Source organism: Lynx canadensis, chromosome A3 (genome assembly GCF_007474595.2).
Source record: "Lynx canadensis isolate LIC74 chromosome A3, mLynCan4.pri.v2, whole genome shotgun sequence".
In the NCBI taxonomy this organism is placed as follows: Eukaryota; Metazoa; Chordata; class Mammalia; order Carnivora; family Felidae; genus Lynx; species Lynx canadensis.
In genome coordinates this window covers 53,278,587-53,301,147 of record NC_044305.1, presented here as the reverse complement: position 1 = coordinate 53,301,147, position 22,561 = coordinate 53,278,587, and the positions used below count along the sequence as shown (strand labels likewise).

The following is a 22,561-nucleotide window of genomic DNA, read 5'->3' as shown; positions in this document are numbered from 1 at the left end:
GCAACTCTAAAGATAATGTATGTACAGAATGGTCCATTCAGTCCATAGTCCCTTGTCTTTAGAATAGCCTGTTTATAAACGGATGGCTAGAATTGGAGGAGCTATATACGTGGGGATTTGCCTTGAAAAAAAAAGGCACAAAGGATCTCACCCTCTCCCCTTCATTTGTAGAAGTCATGTTTATGGAGTGGACAGTAGTCCTTTCAAATCTGAAATAGTTTCAGCTCCGTTCATTCAGTTAACATTGATCAAGCCATCTACTGAGCTCAGTATCTTGAGATGTACTAAGGAGCTGGGGACACAGCCTCACAGGGCTGCCTACAAGCACCTTACAGTTAAGCAGGGGAGAAAAAAAGTAAAAGGTTAATTACAATACAGACTGGGAGGTGCAACAAAGACAAATGGTGCTATAGCACAGGAGGGGACCACACATCGTGTGTGTATGTGTGTGTGTGTGAAAGAGACACAGACAAAGAGACAGCAGGAGGAAGAAGCAGGTCCATCCTTAAACTCAGCCTAGGGGCGCCTGGGTGGCGCAGTCGGTTAAGCGTCCGACTTCAGCCAGGTCACGATCTCGCGGTCCGTGAGTTCCAGCCCCGCGTCGGGCTCTGGGCTGATGGCTCAGAGCCTGGAGCCTGTTTCCGATTCTGTGTCTCCCTCTCTCTCTGTCCCTCCCCCGTTCATGCTCTGTCTCTCTCTGTCCCAAAAATAAATAAACGTTGAAAAAAAAAAATTAAAAAAAAAAAAATAAATAAACTCAGCCTAATATAGTCAGAGACACCCTTAAAGTAGTAAAGAGGAGACAAAACTGGGGCCCAATTCAGAAGCACATGATATTCTAAAAATTCCAGGCTGGGTCCTGTATGTCATGGGGTGGGGGGAGGGCATGGCACTAAGGAGAGGAGAAGGTCACATGATCAAGCTTAGGGTTTGGAAAGATGACTCTTTGCCAGTATGGACAACATACGGGGGTTCAGGAGGTGAGCAAGAGTCGACAGAGCCATCTGTAAAGTGAATTCCTCATTTAAATGCTCCTTCTGCTAATAGAGCAGGGCTTCCCTCCATTTTTTCTGTAAAGAATATGATAAACAATAGAAGCTGAAGCCCAAAAAACATTTTGCCTTCCAGAAACAGTAAATGTCAGGAAAGAAACTCTGGACAATCACATGAAGTATAATCACATATTTCTGAACCACTTAAGTAGTACACGCCCAAGGGCATGCTGTACAAAAGCCAGCATTTTCAGAGGCAGGTGAGAGATACAGCTTCCTCTTTAGGAGACAGAAACCAAATCATGAGACTCTTAATGCCATGTGAGCTTTGACTGCCAAATGCCCTGCTCTCTACCAACTGGGTTCCAATGGCATCTGGCTTTGGGTTTAAGCCAATCTCTTTGGCTTTAGGCAAATCCTGAATTTATACAATATAATCCAAGTACATCAGACTATTATTAAGCAGTCTGCCTGTTAACGTTTTTACTTTTTTAAATCATATTTCCAGTTTTTAATTCTTTTCTAGTAAACGTTAAGATATCATTCTATCTTGTCTTTATATCCCTTTGAACTTTACTTTCTTTGGTATGGTGAAAACCTTTTTTCAAGTTGGTCAGTGTACCAAGTACAGGCCAGGCAACTGATGGCCTGGAACTGAGTTTTCAGGGTTTTTTTTTAGTTTTTTCAGTTTATGGATTTTTATTTATTTCCAAATAGCAATGTAGACTATCTCTAGGCAGACAAAAACTCTAAAGAATCTATATGATTTTCATCTTCCATGTCCTGCTGAATTTTTCTGAGCTAGTCCCTTAAAAAATCTAAAAAAGTCATATTATGTAAAATATCTCATAGAACTATCCATCTATCAGTGTCCACTTACAGTATGAAAGTATGCCAAATTCACAAATCAAAGGCTAAAAGTTGCCAAATGAAACTAAATTCAGTTAGTAAAGAAAGCTTCATTTTGAAGTTTTTTTCCATAGAACTGTCCTATGTTCAATTTTATTTTTTTAAGTTTGTTTGTTTATTTACTTATTTATTTAGGCAGGGGAAGGACAAAGAGAGAGGGAGAGAGAGAATCCCAAGCAGGCTCCACACCGTCAGCACAGAGCCCAATGCAAGGCTTGAACCCACTAACTGTGAGATCATGACCTGAGCCGAAACCACGAATCAGATGCTTAACTGGCTGAGCCACCTAGGTGCTCCAGTTTTATTTTTAATAAGGGGAAATATATTAAAATATATCTTCAAGATTTAGAACATAATGTTACTAGCTTTTAATACACTTAAAAAATATTTTGATCCTGTTGTGTAGCGAATGGAAAGGAAGATCTGTAGCATCCAAGAAACAGCAAAACTAAGTGACATTTATGTTACTAACAACCTACAATTGTTAATAACAAAATGCACTTTTGTTCCATGCACAGCATGGAAGTTTCTGAACCAAGAGCAAACTTCTCAACTTTAACAGCACAACCTATATTTCATCGCTGGTTAACGCTGCTTTAACTCTAAAAAAATATATACCATACTGTTAAAACGTCATTTTGTTTAAAACTGAATGCAAGCAGGTGACACAAAACTCCTCTGTTCTGTGAGAAATCAGGATAATGGTTACCTTCCGCTGGACAGTGACCAGAAGGGTCAGGCTTCAGGGATTGTTGGCAATATTTTACTCTTTTTTTTTTTAAGTTTATTTATTTATTTATTTGAGAGAAAGAGAGAGAGAGAGAGAGAGAGAGAGAGAGAGAGAGAGCGAGCATGCGTGTGCATGTAAGGGAGAGGCAGAGAGAGAAAGAGAGACATAGAGACAGAATCCCAAGCAGACTCCATGCTGTCAGTATAGAGCTCTATCTCATGAACCGTGAGATCATGACCTGAGCCCAAACCAAGAGTTGGATACTAAAAGGACTGAGCCACCCAGGTGCCCTGGTAATATCTCATTCTTGATCTAGCTGGTTATATGGGTGTATTTGGTTTATGAAAACCCATCAAACTTTTCACTTATGATCTGTGCACAGTTGGCACTGGCTAAAGATTTAATAATTACCTTTTCTATGCAACACTTCTCTGGTTAGGAACACAGCTGAAGAAAACAAGCCAGGTAAGGCAGTTGCCCAAAATCCAGAGAAAACTGAACTTTGGGGATGTGATACAGCTTCCCTCCCATGTCCCACGGACACAAGCAGCACATGATGCACACAGACACATTTCGAGAGTGAGGAAGAAAATAAAAGCTCTGAAGTCTCTGGAGGAAAAAACAAGGGTCACGTGGGGATATGGGGTACAGGTTTCTATGTACTTCATTTCTCCCCCCAGACTGCATCTGATGCCATCCATTTCCAGTTTCATACTGATTAGTGTCTGACAGCCCTGAATGTTTTAGCAAATCTCTGATGGCCTATTTGATCTTCAAGGGATAGCTAAGCTGGATTCTCTGTATCTTCCTGAGACCCCAGAAGGTGGTTTAGGGGCACTGCTCCACCTCTGTCTTTTGTATTTGAGGTTAATGTCATCTGCTTCTTGAACATACAGGTAGCTGACAAGAAGAATGTCACATGAAAATAACTGTAGTCTTGTGAACTTAAAAATAAATAAATAAATAAAAAAAGAAGACAAGACATGCCCTAGACCTGTTTTGTTCAATGATGTCACTCTTCCAAGCTCCCATTCTACCAATGTATCTATACGTATCTCCCATTCTACCAATGCAAGCAGTCCATGACTCAGTCACTGCTTTTTCTCTCTCTACAAACTGTCAGCACCAAATGAAGGACGCTTCATTAAAAAAAAAATAATAATAATGTTTGTTTATTTTTGAGAGAGAGAGAGAGAGAGAGACAGAGCATGAGTGGGAGAGGAGCAGAGAGACAGGAAGACACAGAACCCGAAGCGGGGCTCAAACCCATGAGATCATAACCTGAGCTGAAGTCAGACGCTTAATGGACTGAGCCACCCAGATGCCCCAAGGAATTTCATTTTGAAATTTCACACAGTTGAAAGAACAGTCCAAGGGACTTCACCTCGAAAAAAGATTTGCTTAGCAACTATGCAAAACAAACAAGGGGAAGATTTAAATACCTCATTGCAATCATCAATCCTTGTTTTCTACCCTCAACATATATATATATATATATATATATATATATATATATATATAGCAAACAAAAGGCACATGACCTTCCTCCTATAATTTTGTTCTATGTCTACCTTTCCCCACATACAGAATTTGAATTTTTTTCTTGAGAAAAGACTATGTGGATTCATAGAAAATATGTACCCTGGAAAGTGAATTAATTGATCTGTGGATGCCTTTCAGTTCAACAAGGAATGATTCTAAGGAATGGCCCTCCTTCCAACCTGTAACTGGTGAGGTTGAGCACGGACCTGATGGACGACAAGCCCGGGGAACCTGGCTGTGCACTGCACCAATCACACTAAGCATTTAGGGTCACCACTATGCACCACAGTCATTCCCAGACCAAATGTGTGGGCCATAATGCAGGGTCACTCAGTATATTACAAACTCATATTCATTTTCAATATGGTGTAATGAATTCAAGATAGATCTAAGTTGGGCAACTGAGAGGCAGGGACCCACTGGGGGAGATTTGGGGCAGGTGAGTTTAGTTTTGCCAGTAAAACATGCACATCATGTATGTGATTATACTTCTGGAGTTCCATGCTATAATTGGGTTTTATATACCATCTACAAAAAACCAAGCTTCCTTGTTCCAGGAGTCTTTTGACTCTCCTTTGTGAAGCACATTGTTTAATGCAATTTAAAGCTTTTCTTTTACCCACTTCTGGTTTTACATCTAATACTATGCCTACCAGTCATGAAAATACTGGAAAACCCCCAAACCAAAAATTAATTCTGCTCTTTCAGCATATGTATCAAACAGTAATACGAGGGGTATTACTGGGATATGATTATATTACATTAATGGTATGTTTTGATTATGTGAAAATTATAGAGTGTGGCCAGTAGAGACATGTTTGGGTTTAACTTACAGAAGCAATCACATTATTTTTGAGTCACATTAGAGACTTTTTCCTGTTACTATCAAGTCAGTTTCTGAAACCCTCCCACCTCAAATAGTTAATGAAGTAATCTATTTAATGGCTCTCTCTGAATGTTATTATAAAGTATCAAGTATTTAGTCAGACAAATTACTTAATTATTTCAACTCTCCCGGCTACTAATTTTGAACATAAGGCAGAGGAATACTGTTTGTACTGTTATTGTAAGGAGGAAAATTGCCCTTTGAAAAATGTCAATCAAATACCTACACATACATGACATACATACAGATACACAAAAACTAATATAAAGTAAACCATGTTGCACTTGTCAGCTTCCTGGTATTCATTAATTGCTCCAAAAAGTACCTTATGAACCAGAGGGTATCAAAAAAAAATTTTTTTTGAACACTTGAGCTTGCTGCTGTTTTAATTATTTTACCTAAAGTTTAAAGTGATGAGACGACATCGGGGCAACTTCAAATGGTTATCAGAGAAAGACTAACTCACACCCACTATTGGGCCAACACCAGGTTGACCCCGAACCCTCTAAAATGGCTCCACTTCTTTCACCCAGCAAGTAGCTAACTAATGTATAGGACCCCACATTGGTTTTCCAGGCTGCCCTGCCCGAGAGGCCTCCCTCGTGAACGTCAACAGTCAAAAACATTCTGCAAACCACCAAAGGGACCTTGAAGACGCTACTGTTGTTAAAGAATATTTACAGATACACACACTCTCACACATATACACATAGAAGTAAAAGTGTGTTTTCCCGTACCTATCCTATTAATAATAAATCCAAGTAAAGCTTAAACGACCTTAAACATTTCTATCTTACACAAGCCACTGGCAATCTGGAACATGCAATTCTCTCAGAGATAAGTAATACAGGAAAAAGAATGTTCTTCTCTCCATCAGAAGGCCAAGGCTCTAGGTCCTGATTTTCTCACTCAACAGTTGTGAACCCCAACAATTCATGCAGAAGTATCCGAATTCAGGTTCCCACTCCAAATTACTAATGGTAAACCATATTAATGCAGGGATGCAGTTCCCCTGTATTTGCAAGTTTATGTGTGCACACGTCTGTGCACGTGTGTGTGCGTGTTCTTGTTATATTTTTATTTTTTACTTATTTTTTTTTTAATTTTTTTTTCAACGTTTATTTATTTTTGGGACAGAGAGAGACAGAGCATGAACGGGCGAGGGGCAGAGAGAGAGGGAGACACAGAATCGGAAACAGGCTCCAGGCTCTGAGCCATCAGCCCAGAGCCCGACGCGGGGCTCGAACTCACGGACCGCGAGATCGTGACCTGGCTGAAGTCGGAATACTTATTTTTTTAAGTTTATTTATTTTTGGAGAGAGAGAGAGCAAAGGCAAAGGGCAGAGAGAGAGGGAGAGAGAAAGAGAATCCCAAGCAGGCTCCATGTTGTCAGCACACAGCCTGACACAGGGCTTGAACTCACAAACCCTGAGATCATGTCCTGAGCCCAAACCAAGAGTTGGATATGTAACCGAATGAGCCTCCCAGGCATGTTCTTTTTAATGACAGTGGGAAGGAGGGAGGGAGGGAGGGAGGGAGGGAGGGAGGGAGGGAGGAAGGGAAGGAAGGAAGGAAGGAAGGAAGGAAGGAAGGAAGGAAGGAAGGAAGGAAGGAAGGAAGGAAATCCTCTTTTCTGTATGGGGGATATAGTTTTACTAATTTTAAAATAGAATTTACAGAGCAAGATCCCTCTTCTCACAGTAAACCCAAATCCATTCATTCAATCACGCACTTACAGTTCCACAGCATAACTGGGTTAACTGTATCATTCAGAAAATATATCAATCTTACCAGTACCTTTTCTACCTGTTTGTGGTCAGAGGTACAAAGACAGGTTTTAAGCACCTAGTAATATACTTATCTTCCAGAAAAAAAAATCATCACTACACTTTCAAGGAAACTACTTTTCAAATTTCTTTCTGAATAATGAAAGCTACCGGATTATCTAAGAGATTTACCCTCTTCCAAATTTAATTTAAAGCTAAGTCATTTTAGAAACCACAATTACCAACATGCAAGAACCTCTACTTGAAAAATTTGTATAATTTGAACATGGAAAACCAATTGTTTTAAATTTAATAATGCGTTTCCCTCTCGGGCTCAAAGACTAGGAGCAGCCAAGAGCAGAACATAACGTGTGAATTATAAACTTCTGAAAGCAGAAGGTTATAATCAAGATATCGCAGGATTTTTCTTTATAGTGTCTTCTCTAATGCTTTAGCCAATATATTTCTCAATGTCCCAAGAGACTACTTTCTGAGCTTCCTCTCCTCACTGACCCAATAACTTAGAGAGTAGGGATCATTTTTTCAAGTCTTTGCTTAAATTTTTCCTTGGAAATTTCACTTGATGAGAAATCCTTCATATGAGCCTGATTTTCAATAGAATACTGACTGCCTGGGATATTCTCAACTGCAGGGGTCGTTTTTAGGTTGCATTTCCTGCCTTTTTCTGCTTCCAGGTTCCAGTGAATCTGCTGGCTTTGTGTAATGAGTGCCCCACCAGCCCCTTCCATCCTGTTATAAAAATCTTTCTGATCCAGCAAGCTCAGCCATGGTTTGAGACGAGCAAGCTCAAAGTCACAGCCCTTCTCTGACCCCAACATACAGACCATGAGAGGAGTCATGCCTTTTCCTCCACAGAGTCTGAGCATAGTCTCAACAGCATGGACTTTGGAACACACAAACCCAGGGCTGCTTTCCCACTGTGGGACTTTTGAGGAAGGCACTTCATCTTTCTGAGGCTCAGTCTCCTCACCTATGAAATGGGGATAACAATACACCCCAGGGTTGTGGCTAAGGTATACTGGGATAACCTATGCAGAGCAGGTGGCAGGATATAACCCATAATAAGTCTGAAGCAATTGCTGTTATTATTCTTTGAGTTACTACTCCCTTCTGGGCTACATGGTGTTTGAAGGGATACGAAGCACAGTAACTAAAGGTGAATTCTCCTCTGAGCATGGGAATTCACTTTTAAGTATGTCAGAATATACAATTCTCAATTTCACGGAATCTCAGCATGAGGAGACACCTTGGAGAGGATTTAAGCTAAGCCTCCATTTCCCAGCCCTGGAAACCAGGCCCTGGGAAGGCTCAGACTTGCTCCAGTGACCTGTGGTGCAGGGACAGCACTCCCGAGAACTCAGGTTTGAGGGCGCCAGCCAAGAATTTCCTTTGCGGCTTCTTCACTGAGAAAGTCCAGTGCAAACTGCAAACCCAACCCTCACATCCTTCTAGCTTGTTAGAGCTGATGTCTGCCTGGAATTCAGAATTTTTTCCTAGAGAAGACCACAGGGGGCAGCAGAACCTGGAAGGGGGCACAGAGCACGTCTGTGCAGACCAAAATCCCTGAGAGAGTGGGTAGTATTTCTCTGATGCCACTTGCATCCAGAGAGCAATTCTTCCCCAAATCAGAAGGGTCTCGGCACAGTGGGATGGCCAAGAAGAACCTGCAAGTGGCCAAGTGAAGACACTGCCCAAGCAGCTGCTGGTACCCCATTTTTACCAAAGCAGCAGGTCTAGGACCCATGCTAGTGCTGGACCAAACCACTGATAAGGACAAAGCCTCAGGAGTGCCAGTTCATATATCACATCCTTTAAACGCACGGCCGCTATTTCACCCACAGCTTGGGTGGGTTCCAAGCATTACAACTGTTCCCCATCCATCCCGGGGGGTGGGGGGGCATGGAATTTCGGATCAGGATGGGATTTGATAAGGGGCATAATAAATCCATATTTCTCTGATGCTTCTTCCCCCCCCCCCCCCGCCCCGATTCTTCTGTCTGTGCTCTGTGTACTTAATAATGTTTCCAAACAAATCTCTCCAAAGTAGGAAGGAGAGCTTTCAGAAAAATGACAGATAATGCTAAACAGAAAGTCTGAAGTTTATCCACTAACAGCAAGCAGCTGGGCAACTTCTAGAGCACACACTCAGTTCTTGCCCTTGACCTCAACCCGTTGAGAATACTGAAAATTGCTATGTAAATGTACACCTGCACTTTCTGGATTCCAAAATTAGTGTCTGATTCTATGTAATTATTTCTCTGACAGTCAGTTGTGAACTTCATCCCATAGTTCTTCTTTGAGGAGGCTCAAAAACTTAAAACTTAACATACACCTAGCATGAGGGCACTATTTTTTGCTTAGACATGTAAACAAGTCAAATTAAGTATTTCATTTAATGTAAGCAATTCAAATTTATGATCATATAACAGAAGACCCAGGAGGCTAAAACACATTACAATGAAAGAGAAGGTGAATATTTAACAGACTGTCCCTATTATCAACACATAAGATATTTTTATTCAAAAGTATCAGGAATGAGACATGAAATCTGAAAATCAACTAAGTTTCTCAAAGGGCAAATATTTCTAAGTTTTTTGGAATGCAACCCATTGTGTATCTATCTAAGCAGCAGATGCAGGAAACTGAGAATTAGTTTGTCAATTTAGGGAAGATTTAAGCGCTTGGCAAATGCTTGGATACATTCTGGACCCACAGTACACAATTGCAGTTAGTATAAGCAATAGATAGAGACTCACACAGGTAAATCATCTCAGAAAGAGAATCTCAGGGGAAAAAAAAGCTCTAGAGAAACAAGCACCTAGAAGAATTTCTCAGCAACCCCTTCGCTATTTAACCTATCTCACTGGCTGACCAGAAATCCTTCCGGACACCAACTTAATTGTTCACCCCCTTCTTACGTGTCCTCATCAGAAACTGAGCCTAGATGATTGACTCCCCTTCCCTGCCTAATAAATCTATTCACATATTTTCAAACATTAAGTTATCTCAGGCTTGAATCCTCCTGCCTGCATGTCCTCACTTTATCTTTACTTCCTAGATGGCGTGCACAACATAAGAAACCCCCCAAATGCTGGTCTCTGCTCTGAACACTCTCCAACAGTCCCTACCTTCTGTCTGAACTCTGGGGCTCAGGATTCCACAAAGAGCTGAGGCTCCTACCACACGTTCGTCAAGAGACTTACCTCAAAACTAAGCATCAGCTGCATTTTACAAAAAGGTAAAATGCTAAAATTCATATCAATCACAATAAAAACTGGATCAAGAATTCCAACATGTTTGAGTGCCCCATTTTTCACTGTGGCTGTAAAATTCAAGGCGACTGCCCTACTATTTTAGGTTGTTCTCCATTTTCATCATAATATTCATTCACCATTGTCATCAGCTTTTCTAAACCTTTAGTAGGAAATGGAAACCCCGGAGTGTTGCAAAAGTCTGGCGGTCAAGTTCAGAAAAATAATGGAGGAGCAAAGTGGGTAAAAATAAGTTCAAGGCCATTTAAAGGAACTGTTAGCCCTAAGTTTGCAACAACGGGATCACACACAGCATTTCAGGTTTTGAAATTCGTCGTTAGTCACAATTATTCAAAATGGCAAAAATATGTTGAGCAAAATTTCAAAAAGAAAAAAAAAACTGTAAATATCAAGTAACCCGCACGAGGCTTTTTAAATACGTACAAAGCACTTCACTCACAATGTGTTGCAAGCGCTCCAACAATACCCTCACCCAAGCAGCCAGTCCCCGTGGGAGATCAGCAAGCCCCTTCGCTGTTAGAACGCAAACGGTACAGAAAACAAAGATTGCTACCAAATATGGTTTGCGTCTCCTCCAATTTTCAATATGACCCTGTAAAAATAAGTTCACAAAAAACCAGCCAAGCATTACTTTTCTCCCAAAGTGCTTCTCGGATTATAAAACAGCTTTGAAAGTTCAGCCTGACAAAACAAATATGGTACTAGGAGGAGAGACCTGGAAGGCAACCACAAAAAGTCTCATTTAAATTCCTGGAAAGCAGGGCTTCTCCAAACACAGCTATTCAGCTCGCTTTGGAAGGCATCACTCGCTGCGAGCCACAAGTTGAACTTCACTCCCCGCCCCAGCAGCACCGTCACATCCGAAAGAGACGGGTGTTAACGTTGCTTACTCAAAAGAATTCATCAAATATCTTCTCCCTACACGGTGAAAAGTGTAACAACTTAAAAGCAAGAGTTTTCCCCCAGCAAGCGCGTAAGAATTAACACCCGGGTATTTGGGATTCTAAGGATCCCTTCTGTCCCTAAACATTATACCTACAGCAAACTAGAAACCAACAGAACACACTTTAAGCCTTAAGAAGCGCAGTCTTGCATGGGGGTGGGGTCAAGAAAGGCAATTAAAAATCTCGATTTCCTCCCAGAGCCAAATTAAATAAAATAAAGGATCGCCGTTTTATTGATTGAACAGCAGGAGCACAACTGTGTCTGCCCGTCCCCAAAGCTCAAGCCCTCAGGTTCACTCACCCTCTCGAAGAATGTCCTGCTTCTCCCCCAAAACCCTCAGCGTCCCCTCACCCCCCTACACAGGTCTGGCTCCCGGCCACCGAGTCTAACTCCGTGCCGAGCAGCGCACAGGCTGCGGCGACCCGAAGGCAGACGTCGCCCCACTGCCCGAGCCCCGCGCCCTCCCCTACCAACCTTCTCCGGACGCCGCGCCTCGCACCGTCCGACCCCGCGGTGCTCCGCGCTCCCCCGTCCGCGCCGCGCTGGAGTCGGAGACGTGCGTGTCACATTTTATTCTCCGGCAGCCGCTCGGGCGCGCGCGCCACGCGCTCCCACACTCACACGGCCGCCCGCGGGAGCTGGGACCCGGGGCCGGGGGCGCCCGACGCGCGCCGCGGAACTTGGAGGCTGCGAACGCCGAGCGCGCGGCTCAGATCCTGCTGCCGGTGGCCGCCCCCGCCTCCGCCGCGCAGCCTCCCCACGCCACCTCGGGAGCCCCGAGCGACCCGCTCTCGCGTCCCGGGCGGCCTGCGGGATCACCTCCCCGGGGCCAGAGCTGCTCGGCGCGGGCGGCAGCTGCGGGCGCGGCGGGTGCTCGGCCTCGGGCCGGCGCGGCGCTGCGCTTAGCCCCGCGCCGCGCGCCTCATTGTTCCCGGCAGCGCGGCGGCGGCGGCGGCGCGGACGGCGGGAGGGACCGCGGCCCCGAGCCCCGGGGCTAGGCGGAGGCTCCCGGCCCCCGCGCTGAGCTTGCGCCGCGCCCCGCCCCCGAGCTCCGCGCGTCCCCCCCGCCCGCCCAGGTCCCCCCCCCCCCGCTCCCTCCGCCCGTCCCCCCGTCCTCCCCCTTCCCGGCCTCGGCTCACCTAGCGGCCGGGCGCCGGGAAGTTGCGCCGTCCGCTCCCCGCGCCCCTGGCCCGCCAGGCGGGGTGCACGGCGGGACGCTCCCCGGCTGCGCGCCGAGCCCTGCCTCTGGCAAAGGAGCGACTGCAGACTTGGGCTGCGTGGGGCTGTGCGGGCGGCGCGGCTGCCTAAAAAGGCATGCCTCTCCCCGGCCGCCGCCTGCAGCCAGTCCTAGTTCCTCCGAGGGTTACCTGCACCCGCACCGCGCTGGGCGCCCGGCGGGCACGCAGGTCCCGCGGGCGTCAGGGATGCAGGAATGTGAACGGGCTGCGAGTGGCCCCGCGGAAGTGAGTCTTTGTGTTCCCCGCTTGAACACACCCTCCCGCCGCGCCGCAGGCCGGGCTACCTGCGCAGGAGGCAGCGCCCGAGAGCAGGCCGGGTGGGGCGCGGGAGCGCAGCATCCTCCCCGGCCCGCTGACTCCCTTTGTTCCGCCCGCGCGGCCGCCGGCTCCTCGCTCCGGGGAGCTTCTCCGGGGCGCCCTGGGGTCGGGGTTGGACTTGGGGACGAGCCACTTTCCACTTGCGAAGGGCCGCCCGCCAAGTCCCGGGAAGGAATTTCGTCGAGGCCCCCACCTAGCCGCCCCCTCCCCACTGCCCGCCCCTAGCCCCGAGAGGATTGGAAAGTTCTCGGGACGGTGGCGCCAGAGGCTGCTAGCAGGGCGCGTGGAGAACCCGCCGAGGAAGCGGGCGGCGACTGTGGGCCAAGCAGCTGGAGGCGGTGGGTGGGGCCGCCGGGAGCCGCAGATCAGGTGTCCGTCTGCTCGCGTGCGGAATGTCCATTTGTCACCGCGGCCCTCCTGCCCCTCCCGGGAGGCCGCAGCTGGTCCCGGGACCGGAGACCGCGCCGCCCTTTGTTTGCTGGTTAAACACGCTCCTTTGAACTTCAACGTGGCTCGCAGCGTGCGTGCGTGTGGCTTTGGGCCTCCGTCTTTCCCCGGGGGTCCTCTCGCTGACCGTGAGCTGTACCGGTTTAGGGGAGCCTCCAGCTGGAGTTAGGTTGAGTCGGATGATATTACCAGATAGCGCCCATCCACCTCAGAGGGACAGGTTGCCCGCTGTCCTCTCCATCCCAGGGCCCTGCAGGGGCTCATATTTTGGAGACACAAATCCTTCACTAAATATACCATTTTAAAATTTGCGTGTACGTTCGTTTAACTGAGGCTTTTTAGAGTAAAACAATTACCTGGATACCCAATTCAGTCAGTGTTACCGAGTGGCTACTGTGGGTTGGGGACTGGGTTCAACAGTAGACCTATTAAGGCGAATAAAATCTCTTTCCTACCCTCAAAAGGCTTGCAGAAATGTAAAACATCACGAGGGTTCGACTAAAACTGACTGGGCAAAATGCGTTGCACTCAATCAAAAGCGTGGGCCGAAAAAGCTTACTCAGTATTTCCCCAGTTACGTTAATGGTTTCTGACACTTGGAATTCTGCAGAACTGCACGAAGGGGTAATGTGTCACACGGATTTAACAGCAACAACAACGACTCTGTTTCACAAATGTGAAATATTATAGTGTGGCTAAAAGTAACTTTTAAAGAAAATTTTTTTAACATTTATTTATTTTTGAGACAGAGAGAGAGAGAGAGCATGAACAGGGGAGGGTCAGAGAAAGAGGGAGACACAGAATCTGAAACAGGCTCCAGGCTCTGAGCTGTCAGCACAGAGCCTGACGCTGGGCTTGAACCCACAGACCACGAGATCATGACCTGAGCGGAAGTCGGATGCTTAACCAACTGAGCCACCCAGGCACCCCCTTAAAGTAACTTTTAAAACAAGAGAGACATGATAGAGGCCATTGGCTGGTGGGGGAAGGAAGTAATGCAGAAACATCTACCCCTTATCAGCTGAGAGACCTTGAGCCAGTCACTGTCTTGTTTTCTCCTTTGTCTAACACATATAATAGTGCCTACCTTCAAGATTTGTTGTAAGAAGTAGAGATTACATGTTGAAAGTGTCTCCCCTAGTGCCTGGAATCTGATACTTAATAGTAGTAATTCATAAACAATAGTGTTAAATACTTTGGTGAAGTAAAGGAATAATTTTTATACACTTTTTGTGGTGTATTTGTATTTTATACACTTCCATTTCTTTGCATTCTTGCTGCAAAAGTTGATGTTGACTACCTTAAAGAAGTCTTAATGAGAAGTTAAATAAGAGTAGCCATGGGGGCTCCTGAGTGGCTCAGGTGGTTAAGCCTCCAACTCTTGATTTCAGCTCCGGTCATGATCTCACCGTTCAGGGGAAGGAGCTTGCTTCCACTGCTTTGGGCTCTGTGCTGACAGCATGAAGCTTGCTTGGGATTCTCTCTCTCCTTTCTTTGCCCCTCCACTGCTCTCTGTCTCTCTCTCTCTCTCTCTCTCTCTCTCTCTCTCTCTCAAAATAAATAAATAAACTTAAAAAAAAAAAAGAGTGGCCCAATAACAATTAACTTGATGCTTGTAGAAAAATTACCACCTGAAGGCAAATATGCAAATCATTGTTGTAAAATTTTAAGTGGATTGTATTTATTATTTATGATTGGGGGTAGTAAATGAAATGATGCTAAACTAACTTAATCTGTTGCTTCCTGAAGAAATCAGAAAGCCAGTTGATATACATAAAACTATCAACTGATGATTATTTCTGTTAAAGTGTAACGATAAATAACATATTTTGACATCTTTTAGTTTCATTGCCTAGAAGGTACGCCAAATAGGAACAAATGATTTAATTTTTGTGTTAGTCTACTGATTTGTTAGAAATTCCAGGGCTCATCTGACACTTTAATATCCCTTTCCTCAAACAAAACAAAACCCAACAAAGAGCCAGAATAAACTTACTCCTGCAAATAAGAAAATTCCTGCATCAGAAGCCTGCTTGCTATTATCCACTTACTTATAAAAACTTCAATTTCTTTTTCTGTTTTTAAACTCCGGGCTCCTCCCCTGACCTTTTTTTCACATCCACTCTTGACCGATGGTGGGCTGTGTTTCACAGGAAACATTCCTTCTGTTTTCAGAAACTTGTTATTGGTAAGCAGTCAAATCGGGAGGCTAGGTGAATCTCTCAGCAGAGAAGTATTTGAGCTTGGGTAGGAACTGAAGAGTCAATATTTCCTAACTGTACCATTGCTGAATCTGGGGGTTTGTTTTCACTTAAAGTACTGTTCATAGAAAATATTTCTCTCCCATTTATTTTGCCATTCTGCTGTCACAGTAAACCCAGGGATTCTTTTACAGATGAGGAAACTGAGGCTGGCAAGTTTTGTTTTGTTTTTTTGTTTTTTTCCCACTTCTCCAAGCATGGCATCTTCTGGTTCTGATTTACTTGTGATTGCTATTCTATAAATGCATTTAGTACCTCAGGGAGGGAAATCACCTATAGATGTGTTCATACTTCATCAGCAAAACAATTCTGTATGTGGTCGGTGTAAAAAATGAATTTCAGATACTCATTTGTTTGGATCCCATATACAATGCAAAGATCAGGAAGAAACATTTGTTTTCCAGCCAACCTATAGATTTTTAAAAATAAGATTAATTAATTTACTCTTTAGAAATGTTAATAAGGAAACAGACCAGTATTAAGAAGAAATAGCCTTGAGTGTGTGGATGTGTGTAGAAGCTGGAATCCTGGCCATACAGGAGTTCCCTCCCCCATTCCTTCAATATTTGCAGGTGGAGAAAAAAAAAATCTTTGCTAGCATAAGAAAGATAGCTTTTCAGCATGTGATATGGAGGAGAGGACAGAGAAATGCAATTGGTTGCCCTTAGGCTTGCCCCGTCCACAGTTTGCACCCCTTCTAGCCTGCCCTTGGACTCCAGGCAAGGTCACTGAGCTGGCCTCAAGGTGGGGTCAGGAGGTCACAACCTGACCTCCCATAGGCCATCCCTACCTTTCATACAGAGCAAGATGAGAACAGGTCAGGTGTGAATGTTTTCTTTTCCTAAACTTTTCCTTCCTATCTGAAGGACTGGATGGAAATCCAGGAGCTCTGGGCTTTGCTTCTGACCTTGTCACGCTTAGTGAATTTGTTTGAATTTTCTGTACCTCAATGACCTCACCAACACCTACAGATTAACCCACTTCACAGTTATCTACAAGAATCTGACCTCACGTCGCAAGCTTAGAAACATTTGCCAGGGTACACAGTTTCTGTAAAGGCTTTCCTGTGAATTGTTTTCCTGGATTTTCCACAACTCTGAATGAGGAAGTGAAGGTATGCGGGGGCAGAGTGAGGTGGCCCCATCACTTTTTAATTGTGTGGTAATAAGAATACCTAGTCACTAAAATTTTAGGGCCTGTGTTCTAAGTCCTTTATAAGCATGAACTCACTCAATCCTTACAGTAAGGGTTTTGAAACCCTTTTTCCATCTTTAACCTTTTCTTTTGAAATAACCTCAGACTTAGAGAAAAATGGGGTAATACCTCCCCCCATCACTCCCCATATATTGACACTTTGCTGTGTTTGCTTTCCCATTCCTTTACCTTCTCTTCATGTCCCTGCCCTCCCCCCCCCAGCAGTCGAAGCGTGCATTGCATACATCATGCCTCTTTTACCCCTAAACACTTTGCTTTAGTTTTCTGAAAACAGGGACATTTTCTTACATAACCGAAGTGCAACTATCATACTTAGGAAAATAAAATTGGTTATACTGTTGTCTAATCTCTGACTGTATGCACATGTCAATTGTCCACTAATGTTCTTTATATCAGGTGAAGGGGTTCAGGACAGCCCCCCCCCCCAAGAATGTGCCCCTTTGGCATGTGGATTATTTGGAGCTCAAGATAATTGAGACCCGGTGGGCTCAAGAGAAACTTTTGCCCCTCCCTTAAGTATCCAGAAGAATCTAAATTGGAGGATCTTACCAGAATAAGGGTTATTAACAAAGATACATTTTATCTGAGTGACCCATCTGTATGGCAGGGCAAACATCTAATTACCAAACATCTGCTGTTTTATCACTTGTGAAGTGCCTTTATTTCCCCTGAAACCCCAGACCCCTGCCTCCTTCTGCTTGGTTCTGGATGACATAGATCCATCATTTTACCCCACTGTCTTTGGAATTTCTCTGTGTATGTGATTCCCCATACATACACCTATTACATTTTATTTTCTCCTGTTAATCTGTCTCTCCCTGATTTGATTCTTAGTCCAGCTAGAAGGACCTTGAAGGGGACAGGAAATTAATACTCCCTGTGAAGGGGGTGAGGCACTCTTGCTCCCTGACACAGGTCATTAAGGAATAATAATAATAATAATGCCCAGAATCCGATCCAGGATCATCTGTTATACTTGGTGTCTTTTTGGTTTCTTTAATCTGGAACATTTTCTTACAGTTTCTTTAACCTCAACACTTTTGCAGAGTTCAGACTATTTATATCATTAGATGCCCTCAATTTAGGCTTGTCTGCTGTTTCCTCACGATTAAATTCAGATTAGATTCAGGTTATGCTTTTTTCCTTTTTGGCCGGAAATACCAAAGTGTTATGTATCACTCAGAGCATCGTTTCAAAGTTAGGCTTTCTGTGCCTTTGTTCCAATAGCAGTGGGCTTAACTTCTGTTCTTGGCGAAGGTGGTGCCTGCCACCTTGCTCCACAGTGAAGTTACTATTCCTTCCTTTATAATTAAAAAGTAATTTGTGTGGAAATACTTTGAGGGCATGTACATATTCTGTTCCCTTCAAATTTGTATTCGCTAGCTTTTTTTTTTTTTTTAATTTTTTTTTTCAACGTTTATTTATTTTTGGGGCAGAGAGAGACAGAGCATGAACGGGCGAGGGGCAGAGAGAGAGGGAGACACAGAATCGGAAACAGGCTCCAGGCTCCGAGCCATCAGCCCAGAGCCCGACGCGGGGCTCGAACTCACGGACCGCGAGATCGTGACCTGGCTGAAGTCGGACGCTTAACCGACTGCGCCACCCAGGCGCCCCTGTATTCGCTAGCTTTAATCTCCACTCATGACTCCTACAAGCAATGGTGGCACCTTTTTTTCTTTACACTTAGTTGTTGGCATGTTGCCACAGAAAGAGCTTTCCCTTTCCCCCATTTATTGATTTTATAGCAGGATTTTGATGCGAGCATTTTTTGTTGCCCTCTTTCTAAAGACGATGAAATGAAGGGTCACAGAGAGGGGATGCGGATTGTCCTGGATCACACATCTATTAACTGTGACTTGGGCAAGGTAGTGCCTCTGATTTCTCTCTTTCAGTTTATTTATTTAATTAAAACCATTTTTTAAATGTTTATTTATTTTTGAGAGAGAGAGAGAGAGAGAGGGTGTGTGAGCAGGGGAGAGACAGAGAGAGAGAGAATCTGAAGCAGGGTCCAGGCTCTGAGCTGTCAGCACCACACAGCCTGATGCGGAGCTCGAACCTGTGAACTCTGAGATCATGACCTGAGCCAAAGTCAGACACTTAACCGACTGAGCCACCCAGGCATCCCAGTTTATTTATTTTTGTGAGAGACAGAGTGGGGCAGGGGAAGAGAGAGAGAGGGAGAGAGGGAATCCCAAGCAGGCTCTATGCTGTCAGCACAGAGCCCAATGCCAGGCTTGAACTCACAAAACTGTGAGATCATGACCTGAGCCAATGCTTAATGCCACCCAGGTGTCCCATCTTTCCTCATCTATAAAATTAAAACAATAATCCATGTTTTGAGGCTGTTTGGAGAATTAAATGAGATAGTGACTCCGAAGTGTCTACCCCTATTGAACATATAGTAATGGTCATTAAGATGATGGGAATATGCCCATTTTGTGGAAGAGGAAATCTGGTTATAGAGAGTAAGAGAAGTGTGTAAGACTTGTTACCAAGGGACATTGTGACCTTGAAATCTTTCCTTCAGCAACTATTATTTGAGTGCTAGCTGTCTACCAGGTTCAGTTCTAGGAGCTGTGGCTATAGAAGTCAACGACACAACATGCGCTTGCTCTCGCTGCCTCTTTTTCCCAGGTGAGACTAAATATACGAACCAACAACAGCCAGATCGTATGTGATGATGAAACTCTGACTCACAATGTGCAGCAACCAAACCAGGAAGCCAGACCTTTGTGTGATCCACCCCAAACAGTCAGGCCTTAATAACTGCCGGCTTCTCCAATTTTTGTCCCCACTTTCAATTTAAGACCATATGTAGAAAGCCAAATATGCTCCTCTAACCAATCACATGGGATGCCCCATGTCTAGTTACTCTATGGTTATAGATTACGTCCCCCCAAAATTCGTGTGTTGAAGCCCTAACACCCTGTACCTCAGAATATGACTCTGTTTGGAGACAGGGCCTTTCAAGAGGTGATTGATTAAAGTCATTAAGCAGGCTCCTAATCCAGTCTGACTGGGGTCCCTATGAGAAGGAGAGGGTAGGATACACAGAGGGACATGAGGGTTCCCTCTCACGGAGGAAAGACCATACGACACAGCCAGAAGCTGGCCATCTGCAGGCCAGGAAGAGAGGCCTCAAGGGACGCACCCCTGTCACTCCTCAGTCTGGGATTTCCAGCCCTCAGAACTGGGAGAAAATGGATTTCTGTTGTTTAAACCACCCCCTCTGTGGTATCTTGTTCTGGTGGCCCTAGCAGGATCACATACCGCCTACAGCTTCCTCTGGGTGACAGTGTCACTCAGGGCACCCCTGAAGCCACCTCTTTTTTCCATTTTAAAGCTTTCCCCCTCCTCAGCCTGCCTTTGAGTCCTTGCCAAATGCCTATGATGGTGGCTGACTCCCTCCCTTGAGCCAGCTCCCAGCAAATAGCTTTTGTCGGTTCTCATTTGGGTGGGCTTCATTTATTTCCACACAGGAAGGGGGAAGACCCTTCAGAGCGTTGCCTGAAAAATACCTAATCCCACCCCCAATCCTTGGCAGGCTATGGAGGCAGACCAAGGCTAGTCAAGAAACTTCCTTTCTAAACACAGTGATTCAGGAACAAACAGCCCATATGTGCTGATTCTTTGATTACCTGTTCAAAGGCCTCTCTTCTAACAAACTAGCAATATAATTAATTAAAACCCTACCTCAACTACTGGGTAATTTTCCCATTGATTGGCCTTGCAATTTGTTATACATCCCTCACAAAACACTAATCATTTTAAGGTGAAGCAGCCTATCCCGACATATAATTACAACAGAGGTGAAAACACCGTTCCATTTCAGTGTCTAAATCCTACAGCAATTTACACTTTTCTCAGTCAATACTAGAAATGGTACAAAATAGCTTTAGCTATAGAAACTAATGGATAATAATGGCACTAATTTAAGAGCCACCAGAAGCATGAATACAAAGTAGAAACTTTGCACCAAAGTTTTCTTAAAAAAAAAAAAAAAAAGAAAGAAAACCTACCAACCTGTTAGTTTTTTAAAAGAAGTGCTAAGTCGTCTTGATATTTCTCTTGTTCGGTTCAAATTATTCTCCCCAACGTGTTTCTCATCTAACACCGTCTAAAATCAATTCTTGCATGACTGGGGTTGATTGTAAGGTATATATTAAATACTACAATTTTTATTTATTTATTTATTTATTCATTCATTCATTCATTCATTTATTTTTAAAGTTTATTTATTTATTATTTTTCTGGGAGAGAAAGAGACTACATGAGCGGGGCAGGGGCAGAGAGAGGGGGCGGAGAGAGAATCCCAAGCAGGTTCCACATTGTCAGCAAAGAGCCCCATGCAGGGCTTAAACTCACGAAACCTGTGAGATCGTGACCTGAGCCAAAACCAAGAGTCAGACGCTTAACCTACTGAACCATGCAGGCACCCCTAAATAGCACGCTTTTAGACAGCTATACTTCTCTCAATTCGAAAATCAACCAAAGTGAAAAAGAATCACCAAAGCAAACTGTATCCTATTACAGGCAGGAAATAATTTGTAGATTTTTGACTGACTTGGCTAAGGGGAACCAATTACCTCATGGCATGTAAAAATATTAGAAGGACACAATCAAAGTCCGTTGCCCTATTTGTTCAGCTGGATCTTATGGTGCAAGTATTGATGACACAGTGAATAATTTATTCTTCTGAAAATGTTAGCACTTTTAAAATCTTACCTCTTTTTCTCTTTGTTTCTTTCTCCCTTCCTTCCTCCTTCCCTCCATCCCTCCCTTCCTCCCTTCCTTTCTTCCTAGTTTACATGGATTCTGGAAGATGCTGTTATCTATGGAATCATTGAGATATGGTAAAAGAAAAATACACGTATTCATGATTTTACTTTTTTTTTTTTTTTTTTTTGAGAATAACCTAACACTCTTGAAGGACACCTGGGTGGCTTAGTTGGTTAAGGGTCTGACTCTTGGTTTTTTCTCAGTCATGATGTCACAGTTCATGGGTTCAAGTGCATCAGGCTCTGCGCTGACAGTGTGGAGCCTGCTTGAGATTCTCTGTCTCCCTTTCTCTCTTCCTCCCCCTTGCTTGCACATGCCCTTTCTCTGTCTTTCAAAATAAATAAATAAAATAAACTTAAAAAAAAAAAAGAACGCTTTTGAAGGAAGAGTCCAAGATGGGTTGCATTCCACAGGCATCTTCCTGAACGAGAGAGCAGCCCCCTCTATGTGTGGCCAGGGTTTGGGGGCCTCAAGACCCTCTCCAAAAGAGCTCTTGAAGTCAAAACTATTTTCCTAATAATACTGGATATTATTTTCCTTTTTCATTCTCATTCTGTCATGAGCGTGCACTGGTTTTCTAGATGCAGGGTGACATGTGACATGTGATATTGCAGCAGATTGATGGCAGAAGCAGCTGTGAATTCACCTGTATTTTCAATCAGACATTAAAGCAGTTTGCAAAAGTGTCGAGCAATGTGGTTCTTCTTCCTAGATTTTGTTTTGCTTTGTTTTGAAAACTAGTTACTTTGTCACAAAAACATGTGTCTTATGCTAACATACAATAGCTTTATATTATTGTTACTTTTTTAACTCTCAAAAAAATTCCAGTGTAAACACACAGTGTTATATTAGTTTCAGGTGTACAATGTAGCGATTCAACACTTCCAGACAACACCCCATACTCATCATCACAAGTCATCCCCATCACCTATTTCTCCCACCCACCTCCCCTCTGGTAACCATCAGTTTGTTTTCCATAGTTAAGAGTCTGGTTTTGTTGTTGTTGTTGTTTGTCTCTTTGTTTGTTTTGGTTCTTAAATTCCACATACAAGTGAAATCACATGGTACTTGTCTTTCTCTGATTGACTTATTTTGCTTAGCATTATACTGTCTACACCCATCCATGTTGTTGCAAATGGCAAGATTTCATCCTTTTTTATGGCTGAGTAATATTCCATTGTGTATATATACCAGATGATATCCATTCCTCTATCAATGGATACTTGAGCTGCTTCGATAA

General features: G+C 44.0%; 1 protein-coding gene across 1 annotated transcript in view; it reads right to left on the bottom strand.

The window, feature by feature from the left end:
• Positions 1-11,583, bottom strand: part of ST6GAL2 (ST6 beta-galactoside alpha-2,6-sialyltransferase 2) — an 84,328-nt gene extending 72,745 nt beyond the window's left edge. The window contains exon 1 of the mRNA XM_030310293.1: positions 11,538-11,583. The gene's annotated coding sequence lies outside the window, so the exon portion shown is untranslated. The remainder of the gene's footprint in view (positions 1-11,537) is intronic.
• Positions 11,584-22,561: the final 10,978 nt, after the last annotated feature.